Below are 12,482 nucleotides of genomic sequence, written 5' to 3'. Positions count from 1 at the left end.
AAAAATATCTAGAGCCTGTCTATAACTGTCTGTATCTGTCATCCATCTCTATCATCTGTCTATCCTGTATCCTGAACTATCATATCTATCTTTCTATCTATCTATCTATCTATCTATCTATCTATCTATCTATCTATCTATTATCTACCTACCTACCTACCTACCTACCTACTTACCTATCTACCTACCTGCTTATAAGCTATTCATCATTTATATCTCACAGATTAATGTGCTTGAATAATTAGTACATATTCAATGTTTTGGAAATCTGCAGAACATTCTCGAGAAAAGGCCTACCAGTCAAAGATGGGATGATCTGATTAGACCTTGAGTATGCTTTTATGGCCTAGTCCTGCTTTTGGTTTCATGATTTTCTTCTCACATTCTGCCTCGAACTTTGCATGCTTTAGAGGCCAAGGGATTTAAGTATGAATTATTGCTTCAATGAGTTCCTTCTATCAATGAAAAAATTAATATAGAAAGTCAATATAGATGGGAGATTATTATCAGCACAAACCTGGAATTTGCACAGTGGTGCTAAATTATGGTTAGCCAGACCTATAGAAAAAATATAAAGCAAAAAGCACAATAGGAAGAGGTTTTATGAAGATGCACTTTACTGATAGTTTTAAAGTCACAGAGAGCACAGGTATTCATAAATTAACTGAGGACAGGAATGGATTAGGGACACAAAATGAAACTGTGTACTAGGACAGGAGAATTGACATATTTCCAAACATTGCTTTTTTCAATTATTTTATTTTTGAGGTTGTATATGCATATGTATTATACTGACATTATTACTCCCTTCTTTTTCCTCCCTCCAATTCTTTCTATATTCCTTTCCTTGCTTACTTTTAAATTCATTGCTTATTTATTTATTAACTAGTACGAAACATAATTACCCCCAACAGATAAATCTATAATAAACCCTTAATCACTTAGGGTTCATAGATCATTGAGGAAGAAGAGGGAGTAGGATTTTAAGAGCCAGAGGATCAGGCAGTTTTCTATGAGACCTTATTTCTTAAAAATGTCAGAAGCTAAACTTAAAGGCTCACCAATGTGATGGCCTAAATACTTGCTGAAATATAACAACAGTAGCCATGCTGAAGGGGATGGAGCAAATCCATTATTCCTGCACCCTATACAAAGAATTACAGGATGTTAAGAAATGTCAAATGGCAGAAATGATATTTTAAGAAGAGCTAGGGTAAGAACTGAAGGAGCTGAAGGGAATTGCAACCCAATAGGACCACCCAGATCTCTCAGGGACTAAACCACCAAAGAGTATACATGAAGAGATCCATGACTCCAGATATATATGTAGCAGAGAATGGTCTTATCTAACATCAATGGGAGGGTAGGCCCTTGTTCCTGTGGAGGCTTGATGCCCCAGCATAGGGGAATGGTAGACTAATGAGGTGTAAGTGGGCAAGTGGGTGGAGGGAGGGGTACCCTCATAGAGGGGAAAAGGGGAGAAGAGAGAATGGGATGGAATGGGAGGGTTGTAGAGGGGTAACTGAGAAGGGGAATATCATTTGAAATGTAAAAAATTAAAATGATCAGTAAAAGAAAAAAGAAAAAGAAAAAGAAAAAAGGATTCTCTCGAATGCTCTAGTGTGTAACACAGCAAATCTTTTGAAAGAGTTTCATTTTTATCAGCTTTTTTTGTATTTATTTTATTTTTATTATTTTATTTATTTACATTCCAGTTGTTGTAATGCGAATTCCATTCTTGGTCTCTCCACCCACAATTCCTCATCCCATTCCTCCTACTCCTTGCCTCCAAGAAGGTACTACCTTTCCCCTTCAGCCTTCCCCCTTCCCTGAACCTCAAGTCTCTCAAGGGGTAAGCACATCTTTTCCCACTGAGGCCTGACCAGACAGACCTCTGCTATATTTGTGCCAGGGGCCTCAGACTAGACTGTATATGTTCCTGGTTGGTGACTCTGTCTTTAGGAGCTCTTGGGTTCTGGGTTAATTGAGACTGCTGGTCTTCCTATGGAGTTGCCTTCCCCTTCAGTTTCTTCAATCCTCCCCCAGTCAACCTTAGGGGTCCTTGACTTCAGTCCAATGGTTAGATGAAAGTATCTGCTTCTGTCTCAGTCAGCTGCTGGTAGGGTCTTTCAGAGGACAGCCATGCTAGGCTCCCATCTGTAAGCACATCATAACATCAGTAATAGTGTCAGGCCTTGGTGCCCTTCCTTCCATGAGATGCATCCCAAATTGGACTGGTCATTGGACCACCTTTCCTTCAGTCTTTTCTCCATTTTGTTCCTGCAGTTATTTTAGACAGAAACAATTCTGAATCAGAAATTTTGACTGGGGGTTAGTAACCCTGTTCCTCTACTTGAGCCCCAGTTTACCTACTGGAGGGGGATTCTTAGAGTCTCCTTTCCCCAATACTGGGCATTTTGGCTAAGGTCAAAGTCCTTAAAGTCTCTCACCTTTCAGGTCTCTCCTACTTTCTAGAGGGGCCCCCCACCTCTCACCCTAGCCACTCACAAGCTACATCTACCATCACACACACCCAGGAAGTGAAAGGGTTTCTTTTAAAAAGGAAAACCCTGAGAGAATTGAACCTGCAGTGTGCAAACAGGACAGAAAGACACTAGGAGTTTTCATGAGCCTTACATCTACCGCCTCAAGGTCAAGACTAGGCCAAGTGCCAGCTTCCTGCCTCAGGTCAAGGATAGGCCCAAGTTCCATTCTCCACCCACAGTTCTCTGGAGGAACAAGAACATTTTGAAAAAACAAAAACAGAAACAAAGCAAAACAAACAAACAGAAAGCACAATGTACTGACAGACACCTGACCTTCTGGTCCCAGATAGAGTTTGACTGTGTGTCATATGCTTGCTAGCCAATAGATTCAAAGGTCAATATGCTTAGCCAATAAGTTTAAACTGTAACCTTGCTGATGTAAACTGTACCCCTAAATATATATATATATATATATATATGTACCCCTAAATATATATATATATATATATATATATATATATATATATATATATATATATATATATATATATATCTTGTTAGAGCTATTCAGAGCCACCTTCTAGTCACTTGCCATAAGAGGCTGATTGAGGGTTGACCCTAACATGCCAGAAAAATAAACCTTTTGTGTTTGCATTGAACTCTGTTCTCGAGTCTCACTTGGGGGGTCTCCCAGTAGTTAAGACTCACTTTGAGCCTTACAGGACCACATAAGGAAATGTTCTCAGTTCACTCATGCAGACACTCATACCCTGATACTGAGTTGGTAAAGAAGATCTAGAATTTTTTTCAGCTGGTCTCAGAATTATCAACCATGCATATGATTTTAGGTTTGCCAATACATAGCATAAATGTTTCCAACATTTTCGCCAGAGCTCCAGAAAAAGCAAATAATGCAGGTTTAGATTTCCCCTGTAGAGCCCATAGGAGTTACCTCTGAAGCTATGGAAATGAAATAGAGTATTGAGTGCTAGAGGATATTAGAGATAGTAGCATATATGATGTTTACTAAGGAAAGCTGTATTACTATGTGGAAATAGTTCAAGAGATGTGCTTCCATATGACAATATCATGGGATTATGCATTCTCAAGTACACTTGAGTATAGATAATCCTGCCCTGGGTTCCACACTCCAGACATGAAGCTGTGGGTTATGATCCTTGCTTTATCAAGCTTCATTATTGCTTTGATGTGGGCTAGCTTTTCTATCTTTTTGTTTCTTTTTCTTAGAATGGGAGTGTTTACCCCTGGCATTTCACACTGGGAATGTGTAACCTTGTTTTGACTTTACCTAAATCTCAAAAGAGGCTTTGATATTTAGTGTAGTATAAGGCTATGGATACTCTTAAGTTTTGACTAAATATATTCTTATCATAAGATGATCATGAGCCTGTGGTATCCAAGTGTGGGGTGTTATATTTTGAGTAGGTTTATATGTTGGGACACATAATCCCAAGATACACTGACGTCAGAGATTTTTGAGAATACTGGATGTGAATACTTGCTAGTACACTACTGCCGGATCTTTAAGGTTGTAGTTCAGGCTCATTTTGTTTTCTACACAGGGCTTCATTAGCTGACAGGACTTGAGGTTTTCAGGTCCATAGTTTCTGCCACCACATACTCTTTTATGCCCACAGTACCATGATGGAATCAATCAAACTGGCCCTGCCAGCATGAGCTCCCACATTTCTGGCAATGATGGACTGCATCTTTAAAGCCACAGGACACAATATATACTTCCTTGTTCAGGTTGCTTCCAGCAGGTATGTTGTCACAATAATAAGAAATATAACCAGTGTCTTTATCTTTCCTCCCACCTATCTATAACTTATTAATATGGGATTTTGCTACTTTGTATGGGAGATTTTATCCTATTAAGTTTACAAAATGCAAAGTATAAAACAAATGACAGTGCCACAGTCCTCCCCCATAAATTTGCCAAGGAATATTTATCTTACTTAGTTTTGTTTAAAATTTAAAAATCTACAATAATACTTTTAACAAAAGGAATAAGCTATGCACAACTTCACAAGTGTGACCATCCATGCTTAAAAAGCTAAAATCCTTCATTATAAAAAACACTATGTTTAATTAAGTGGATGATTACTTTGAAGTCTAATGAATATAATGCAGAAACTAGCTTTTGTCTCTATGACACAAAACTAAGAAAAACAAAGCTGAACTGAATCTGAAGACAATTCTCCTCAGAATGAGAATGGAGTGTTTGGAACACAATCCAGAGTCTAATTCTATAATCTCATGTAAATAACGTGGGACTTTGACAATGTATTTATCTTTGCAGGGCCTGCAATTCTGACTTTCTGTCAAATGAGGTCAACCTACCTCAGTTGTGTTGCATGGTTATGGTTGTTGTTGGAATGGGAATGTAGAGAAGTACTGTATCCTTCAAAGAGCTGTTGCTGCAAAAGTTGTTGTTTACTTGAATAAAGACACTTCTGGGTGATATTGCCTCTACCCAGGAATATGCACAACCCACTTTCAAAAGCTGAAAAATAAGACTTAGCATATTCCCACTGAGGAAGTGTAATCCTGCCAGGTCTCACAATTCTAGTCTTTAGACATATAGGAGTCCATCTATGGCATTAATCCATTGAGTTCATGAGAATTTCTTATAGCAAAAATTGCTTATATTAAAAAAAAACTTAACTCTATGCCAGAGACATTTTCTTGCCTTTAAATAAGTGTCATCATTCTTTTCATGACAAAATAAGATTATTCCAAGTTACAACTTCTGTAATGAAATTGGTCAAGTCCTAAATATGTTTTTAAAACATATCAAAATCCATGTTAAGCATTTTTGAAAGCATCCATTAAAGGTATTATATTATAAAGGATGTCATATAGTCTTTTTGAGGATACATTGACATTAAAAATCCTAGAACAGTTTATATAGCAGATCTATGCATTATTAGCTTCCACCTTATATATGTGGTCATTTAAAAAATTTTAAGTAGATTTTCATACCTTTGTCTCTTTTAATGATATTTGTTTTTATGAGGGTTCTCTGAAGATTGAATACATACCTTGTGCTGCCTTTACTCAAGAATTTTTTCATTGAAATATATCTCCAGGTAAAGCAGATGTGTCTGGCATGGCCTTGGTAGGGGTGAGTGACATATTCCCACACCTCAGGAACAAGGCTAGTAGATATGGGCTTCCAAGAATGTCAATGGATGATGTGGGCATAAGGCTTATTTGTATAATAATGTACATATTTTTATGGTCCTCCTTAAATGTTCTCCCTGTTAATGTTAACGACTCCATGATAATCAGAGACAACATGAGCATAGGAGATGGTGGTTTTGTTAACATCTTAGCATAATGGCTGTGAGAAAGAACTCTGAAAACATGAGTTCAAACCTATATAAATTTTCAACTATGCAAAATATAAGGATGGAATATGAATTATATGAAGGGCTTCACAAATCTAAAAGAACAAAAGCAGTTGTACTACCAGCCAATTTGTCAGAAAGATACTAAGGAAGGAGATAGAGATTTAGGGAGTGGTGACTGCACTAATACCCAGCTAAATTCTTTGTTTATGCTAACTAAGGCAGGGAGATTCCTGAGCTCAAGGTCAGCCTGGGACAAAAGAAACTTATTTAAGTTCAGGCCCAGGACTGGTAGAAATGGTCCCACCCAGCCACCCTATAGTCTGTGCTTAACAAAGGGAGATCATCTCTGAATTTTTTTGCATTGTTAAAAAAAAATATGTGCTTGCTGTCCCCAAAGAATCAAGGGGTCATGGATCCTGATTAATAGGATAATAAAGGGAACCTGGAGTAAATGTCTGGATTGATATATAAAGTAAAATCTGGATTTATGGACTGAAAGACAGGAGATATCCTGAGAACTTTTTTTATAATAGCAAGAGAGAACTGCTTGGAGAATTGCTTGAGTAGAACATATATATTGAGAGAGCTGTCTGCAGATCTCCACAGAAAGCCAAATAGAAAGAAAGCAATCTGAAAAACTGTCTCAAGCTGAACATAGTTTGTCAGCTTGGACACACGATTTGCCTTTGAGTCATTTGTTTTGCAGCTTTCAAACACCCCTTCTTTCAGAACCCCTGTCCAAGCTGAGGCTGAACCTTGGCAGTTTATGCATATTTTAATAAACAAGTGACAAGTAAAAGGGGCAATGAAATAAAAGTTAGCATAATTCTTACCTAATCCTAAGCAATGAAAGAATGTGGAAAAGTATGAAAGGATAGTCTCAGGAAACTGAAATTGAACAATGAGGAGGAATGCTTCCAGAGAGGTGAACACAGAAGTTGTATAGAGCCATTGTTATTGGAGGAGGGCATTGAGGACCAGAGGCCTTGAGAAATGATAGGTCAAGACTACTTTTAGGAGAGAGATAATTTCTCCAATGATGCAGGGGTATAGTCAGGGGAGTATAGCATGGGAAACACTTCCTTTCAAATAAGAATTCTGAGATGAGTGACCTCACAAAATCTGTTACTTTGTTTAAATGTCTTAATTTAGTTCCTGGGAATCTTGACCAACAATGAGACGGTCAATATTCTATGGTCAACGATAACAACTCTTTTGTTTCTATAATTCTTCACATGAGTCATTAAGACTAGTAAGAGTAAAACTTTGATATTATTTGGTTCAGTTTGCCCTTCTAAGCACAATTTTCCTCTTTACTGACAATCCTGAATGTTCTACTTGCCCTTGTATGGAGTTTCAGATGATTTTTCAATAGATAACTTCATGAAGACATATTCCAGGTTTGAAAGTACTTTTGGGATTCTAAGGATGAAGAGCTCATAATATTTAATAGCATTTCTACAGAAAAGGGTATTATAGTAAAATATGCATCAATTGTAATATATTCTCGTATTGAGTGTGATAAAATCTGAAGGAAAAGGTTATATTAGAATCTCGATCTTTTCAGGTAAGTGTACAGAAATCCAGGCAATGATTATGTAATTTCTTATTCTTAAATTTCTTGTGCATTTGCGTGTGTGTGTGTGTGTGTGTGTGTGTGTGTGTCAGAGAACAAGTTGTAGGAGTTAGTTTTCTCCTTCTACCATGTGGGCTCTGAGGGTTATTAGCCTTTGTGGCAATGTTTTATTTGCCTTCGGAATAAGCTTTAATTTTCCCAAAATAAGTACTGTTCAATCTGCTGAAGACGTAAACTTGGATTATACTTCCTGGCCTTTTCGGATTACATGGAACAACTCCTATCTTCTGCAGAAGGGCTCCTAGAACACAGATACTCTCTGAGCCCTGCCTTTTAATAACAGACACCCCTCCCCACCTCTATTGCCGCTCTACTTTACTACTTTGGGCCCCACTTTACTACTTTGGATATATTAAGAAAATATAGGCTTATACTCCTATTTTAGTCAGCTTACACTTGACTTAAATTCTTTTTTTCTATGAAGCATAGAAAATTCAAAATATACTTCCCACTTAAAATAATAATGTGAAGAATTCGTGCAGCCATGAGAAAAGCACATTTCTTTAAAAGAGTTCTTAAGGTCTGCACTCAGAGCTGACACTGTGCTGTAGCTCTCTGTGCCAGGATACCACTGGACGAGAGCTGGTCTCCCCCGAGTACTGACACACCTGGGAGCACAGCTAGGACTACCATTTCTGCTCCAAGGGACCTACCTGTCTGGAGCAACTCTGGACACAGGAGCCAAGGATCATTCGGGTTTCTGTCTGTACAAGTAGCTGACTCTGTGCCACAAATCTCTGCCCTGATCTCACTGTGAGAGAGCTGGTCTCTCAGGAGTGCTGACACACAGACTTATAGGAGAGTCAAGTAACTGTCAGAGACAGCAAGGCCAGCTAACATCAGAGATAATCAGATGGAAAGAAGCAAGTACAAGAAGCAAAGCAACTGAAACTAAGGCCAATTGGCAACTTCAGAAGCCAGTTTTCCCACCACAGCAACTTCTAAATACCCCAACATACTGAGAAAGCAAGATTTTGATTTAAAAATCACAACTCATGATGATGTTAGAGGACTTTAAGAAAGGCATAAATAAACTCTCTTGAGTCACCCCCACGCAGCCTAGGCTTACCGTGCCAGTCGCACGTGGTCTGAACCCACCCTGCTTTGTACTACTATTTGGCTTTCTCATCAAGGTGCCTGAGGAAGTGCACCATGGAAAGGAAGAGGTGGAGACCTTTGCCTTTCAGGCAGAAATTGCTTAGCTGATGTCCCTCATCATCAACACTTTCTACTCAAACAAGGAGATTTTCCTCCAGGAGTTGATCTCTAATGCTTCTGATGCCCTGGACAAGATTCGGTATGAGAGCCTGACGGATCCTTCCAAGTTGGACATCATCCCCAACCCTCAGGAGTGCACACTGACTTTGGTGGACACAGGCATTGGCATGACCAAGGCTGTCCTCATAAATAACTTGGGAACCATTGCTAAGTCTGGTACAAAGGTGTTCATGGAGGCTCTCCAGGCTGGTGCAGACATCTCCATGATTGGGCAATTTGGTATCAGCTTCTACTCTGCCTATCTGGTGGTGGAGAAAGTGGTTGTGATCACGAAGCACAATGATGACCAGCAGTATGCCTGGAAATCTTCTGCTGGTGGATCCTTCACCATTTGCGCAGACCATGGTGAGCCCATGGCCAGGGTACCAAAGTGATCTTTCACCTCAAAGAAGACCAGACAGAGTACTTAGAGGAGAGGAGGGTCAAGGAAGTGGTGAAGAAACACTCGCAGTTCATAGGCTATCCCTCCTCTACTTGGAGAAGGAACGAGAGAAGGAGATCAGTGATGCTGAGGCAGAGGAAGAGAAAGGGGAGAAAGAGGAAGAAGATAAGAAGGATGAGGAGAAGCCTAGAATGAGGATGTGGGATCCAACAAGGAGGATGAGAGCGGCAAAGATAAGAAAAAGAAAACGAGGATCAAGGAGAAGTACATTGACCAGGAAGAGCTGAATAAGACGAAGCCTATCTGGACCAGAAATCTGGATGACATCACTCAAGAGGAATATGGTGAATTGTATAAGAGCCTCACCAATGACTAGGAAGACCACTTGGCAGTCCAGCACTTCTCTGTAGAAGGGCAGTTGGAATTCAAGGCATTGCTCTTCATTCCGCGGCAAGCTCCCTTTGACCTCTTTGAGAACAACAAGAAGAAGAACAACATCACATTGTATGGTCGTCATGTGTTCATCATGGAGAGCTGTGATGAGCTGATACCTGAGTACCTCAACTTCATCTGTGGTGTGGTTGATTCCAAGGACCTGCCCCTGAACATCTTCTGAGAAATGCTCCAGCAGAGCAAGATCCTGAAAGTCATCCGCAAGAACATTGTGAAGAAGCACCTTGAGCTCTTCTCTGAGTTGGCTGAAGACAAAAATAACTAAAAGAAATTTTATGAGGCATTCTCAAAGAATTTAAAGCTTGGGATCCATGAGGATTCCACTAACCATCACCACCTCTCTGAGCTCCTTTGCTACCACACCTCTCAGTCTGGAGATGAGATGACTTCCCTGTCAGAATATGTGTCTCGTATGAAGAAGACACAGAAGTTCATCTACTATATCACTGGTGAGAGCAAAGAGCAAGTGGCTAACTCTGCCTTTGTGGAGCATGTGCGGAAACGGGGCTTTGAGGTGGTGAATATGACTAAGCCTATTGATGAGTACTTTGTGCAGCAGCTCAAGGAATTTGATGGAAAGAACCTAGTTTCAGTGATGAAGGAGGGCCTCGAGTTACCAGAGGATGAGGAAGAAAAGAAGAAAATTGAGGAGAGCAAGGAAAAGTTTGAGAATCTGTAAGCTCATGAAGGAGATCTTGGACAAGAAGGTTGAAAAACTGACTATCTCCAATAGACTTGTGTATTCACTCTGCTGCAGTGTGACAAGCACCTATGACTGGACAGCCAACATGAAACGGATCATGAAGGCCCAGGCACTGCGAGACAACTCTACAATGGGCTACATGATGGCCAAGAAACACCTAGACATCAACCCTGACCACCCCATTGTGGAGACTCTGTGGCAGAAGGCTGAGGCAGACAAAAACGACAAAACTGTCAAAGATCTGGTGGTGCTGCTGTTTGAAACTGCTCTGCTCTCCTTTGGCTTCTCACTTGAGGACCCCCCCCCCCAAACCCACTCCAACCACATCTACCGCATGATTAAACTAGGCCTGGGCATTGATGAAGATGAGGTCACTGCCAAAGAGCCCAGAGCTGCTGTTCCTGATGAGATTCCCCCCACTGGAGGGTGATGAGGATGCCTCTCGCATGGAAGAAGTAGATTAAAGGCTCCTGGGAAGCCCCTGTCCTCTGTATAGTATCCCTGTGGCTCCCCCAACAGCCTTGACTGGCCCTGACCCACCTGGCTCTCTGCTCATGTGTACAGGAATCTCTTCTATCCTGTCCTTGTGCCTTAAGGCAGGAAGATCCCCTCCTACAGGATAGCAGGATTGGATGTTGTATATTGTGTGTGTGTTTTTTTGCTTGTTTTATTTTGTTCTGAAATTAAAAGTATGCAAAATAAAGAAGATGCAGTTTTTTTCTTAAGAAAGGCATAAATAACTCCCTTAAAGAAATACAGGGAAACATAGGCAAACAAATAGAAGCCCTTAAAGAGGAAACACAAAAATCCCTTAAAGAATTACAAGAAAACATAACCAATCAGGTGAAGGAATTGAACAAAACCATCCAGGGTCTAAAATGGAAATAGAAACAATAAGGAAATCACAAAGGGAGACAACCCTGGAGTTTGAAAACCTAGGAAAAAGATCAGGAGTCATAGACACAAGCATCAGCAACAGAATATAACAGATAGAAAAGAAAATCTCAGGGGCAGAAGGTAGCATAGAAAACATTGACACAACAGTCAAACAAATTGCAAAACGCAAAAAGATCCTAACTCAAAACATCCAAAAATCCAGGACATAATGAGAAGGTCAAACCTAAGGATAATAGGTATAGAGGAGAACAAAGATCCACAACTTAAAGGGTCAATACATATCTTCAATAAAATTATAGAAGAAAACTTTCCTAACTTAAAGAAAGAGATGCTGTAAACATAAAATAAACCTACAGAACTCCAAATAGATTGGACCAGAAAAGAAATTCCTCCCATCATATAATAGTCAAAACACCAAATGCACAAAACAAAGAAAGAATATTAAAAGCAGTAAGAGAAAAATGTCAAGTAACACATAAAGGCAGATCTATCAGGATTATACCTGACTTCTTACCAGAGACTATGCAAGATAAAAGATCCTGGGCAGATGTCATACAGACACTAAGAGAACACAAATGCCAACCCAGGATACTGTATCCAGCAAAACACTCTATTACCATAGATGGAGAAACCAAGATATTCCATGACAAAACCAAATTTACACAATATCTTTCCACAAACCAAGCCCTACACAGGATAATGAAAGAAAACTCCAACACAAGTAGGGAAACTACACCCTAGAAAAAACAAGAAAGTAACCTTCTTTCAACCAGCCCAAAAGAAAGTAGCCACACAAACACAACTAGACCTCTAACAACAAAAATCATAGGAAACAACAACCATTGGTCACTAATATCTCTCAACATCAATGTACTCAATTCTCCAGTAAAAAGACATAGACTAACAGACTGGATACATAAGCAGGATCCATCATTTTGCCGCATACAAAAAACGCACTTCAGTGACAAAGACAGACACTTCCTCAGATTAAAAGGCTGGGGAAACTTTTTCCAAGCAAAAGGTCAAAAGGTACCAAGAAACAAGCTGGAGTAGCCATTCTAATAATGGATAAAATTCAATAAAAAGTCAATAAAATTGACTTTCAACCAAAAGTCATCAAAAAAGATAAGGGAAGGCACTTTATACTTGTCAAAGGATAAAGCCATCAAGAAGAACTCCAAATCCTGAATATCTATGACATGCCAGACCTTCTGAGAAGGCTTAACAAAAATAGTCACATTAGGAAATATGGAGAAAATGTGTGGAGGAG

The 12,482-nt window shown here is 39.5% G+C and overlaps 1 protein-coding gene and 1 pseudogene across 5 annotated transcripts in view; one reads left to right on the top strand and one right to left on the bottom strand.

The window, feature by feature from the left end:
- Luzp2 (leucine zipper protein 2) overlaps positions 1-12,482 on the bottom strand; it is a 386,349-nt gene that overhangs the window by 23,831 nt on the left and 350,036 nt on the right. The gene's annotated exons all lie outside the window — the stretch shown is intronic.
- Hsp90ab1-ps1 (heat shock protein 90 alpha family class B member 1, pseudogene 1) lies at positions 8,643-10,942 on the top strand (annotated as a pseudogene).

This window comes from Rattus norvegicus, chromosome 1 (assembly GCF_036323735.1).
Source record: "Rattus norvegicus strain BN/NHsdMcwi chromosome 1, GRCr8, whole genome shotgun sequence".
Lineage (NCBI taxonomy): Eukaryota > Metazoa > Chordata > Mammalia > Rodentia > Muridae > Rattus > Rattus norvegicus.
This window is presented reverse-complemented; position numbering and strand designations above follow the sequence as displayed.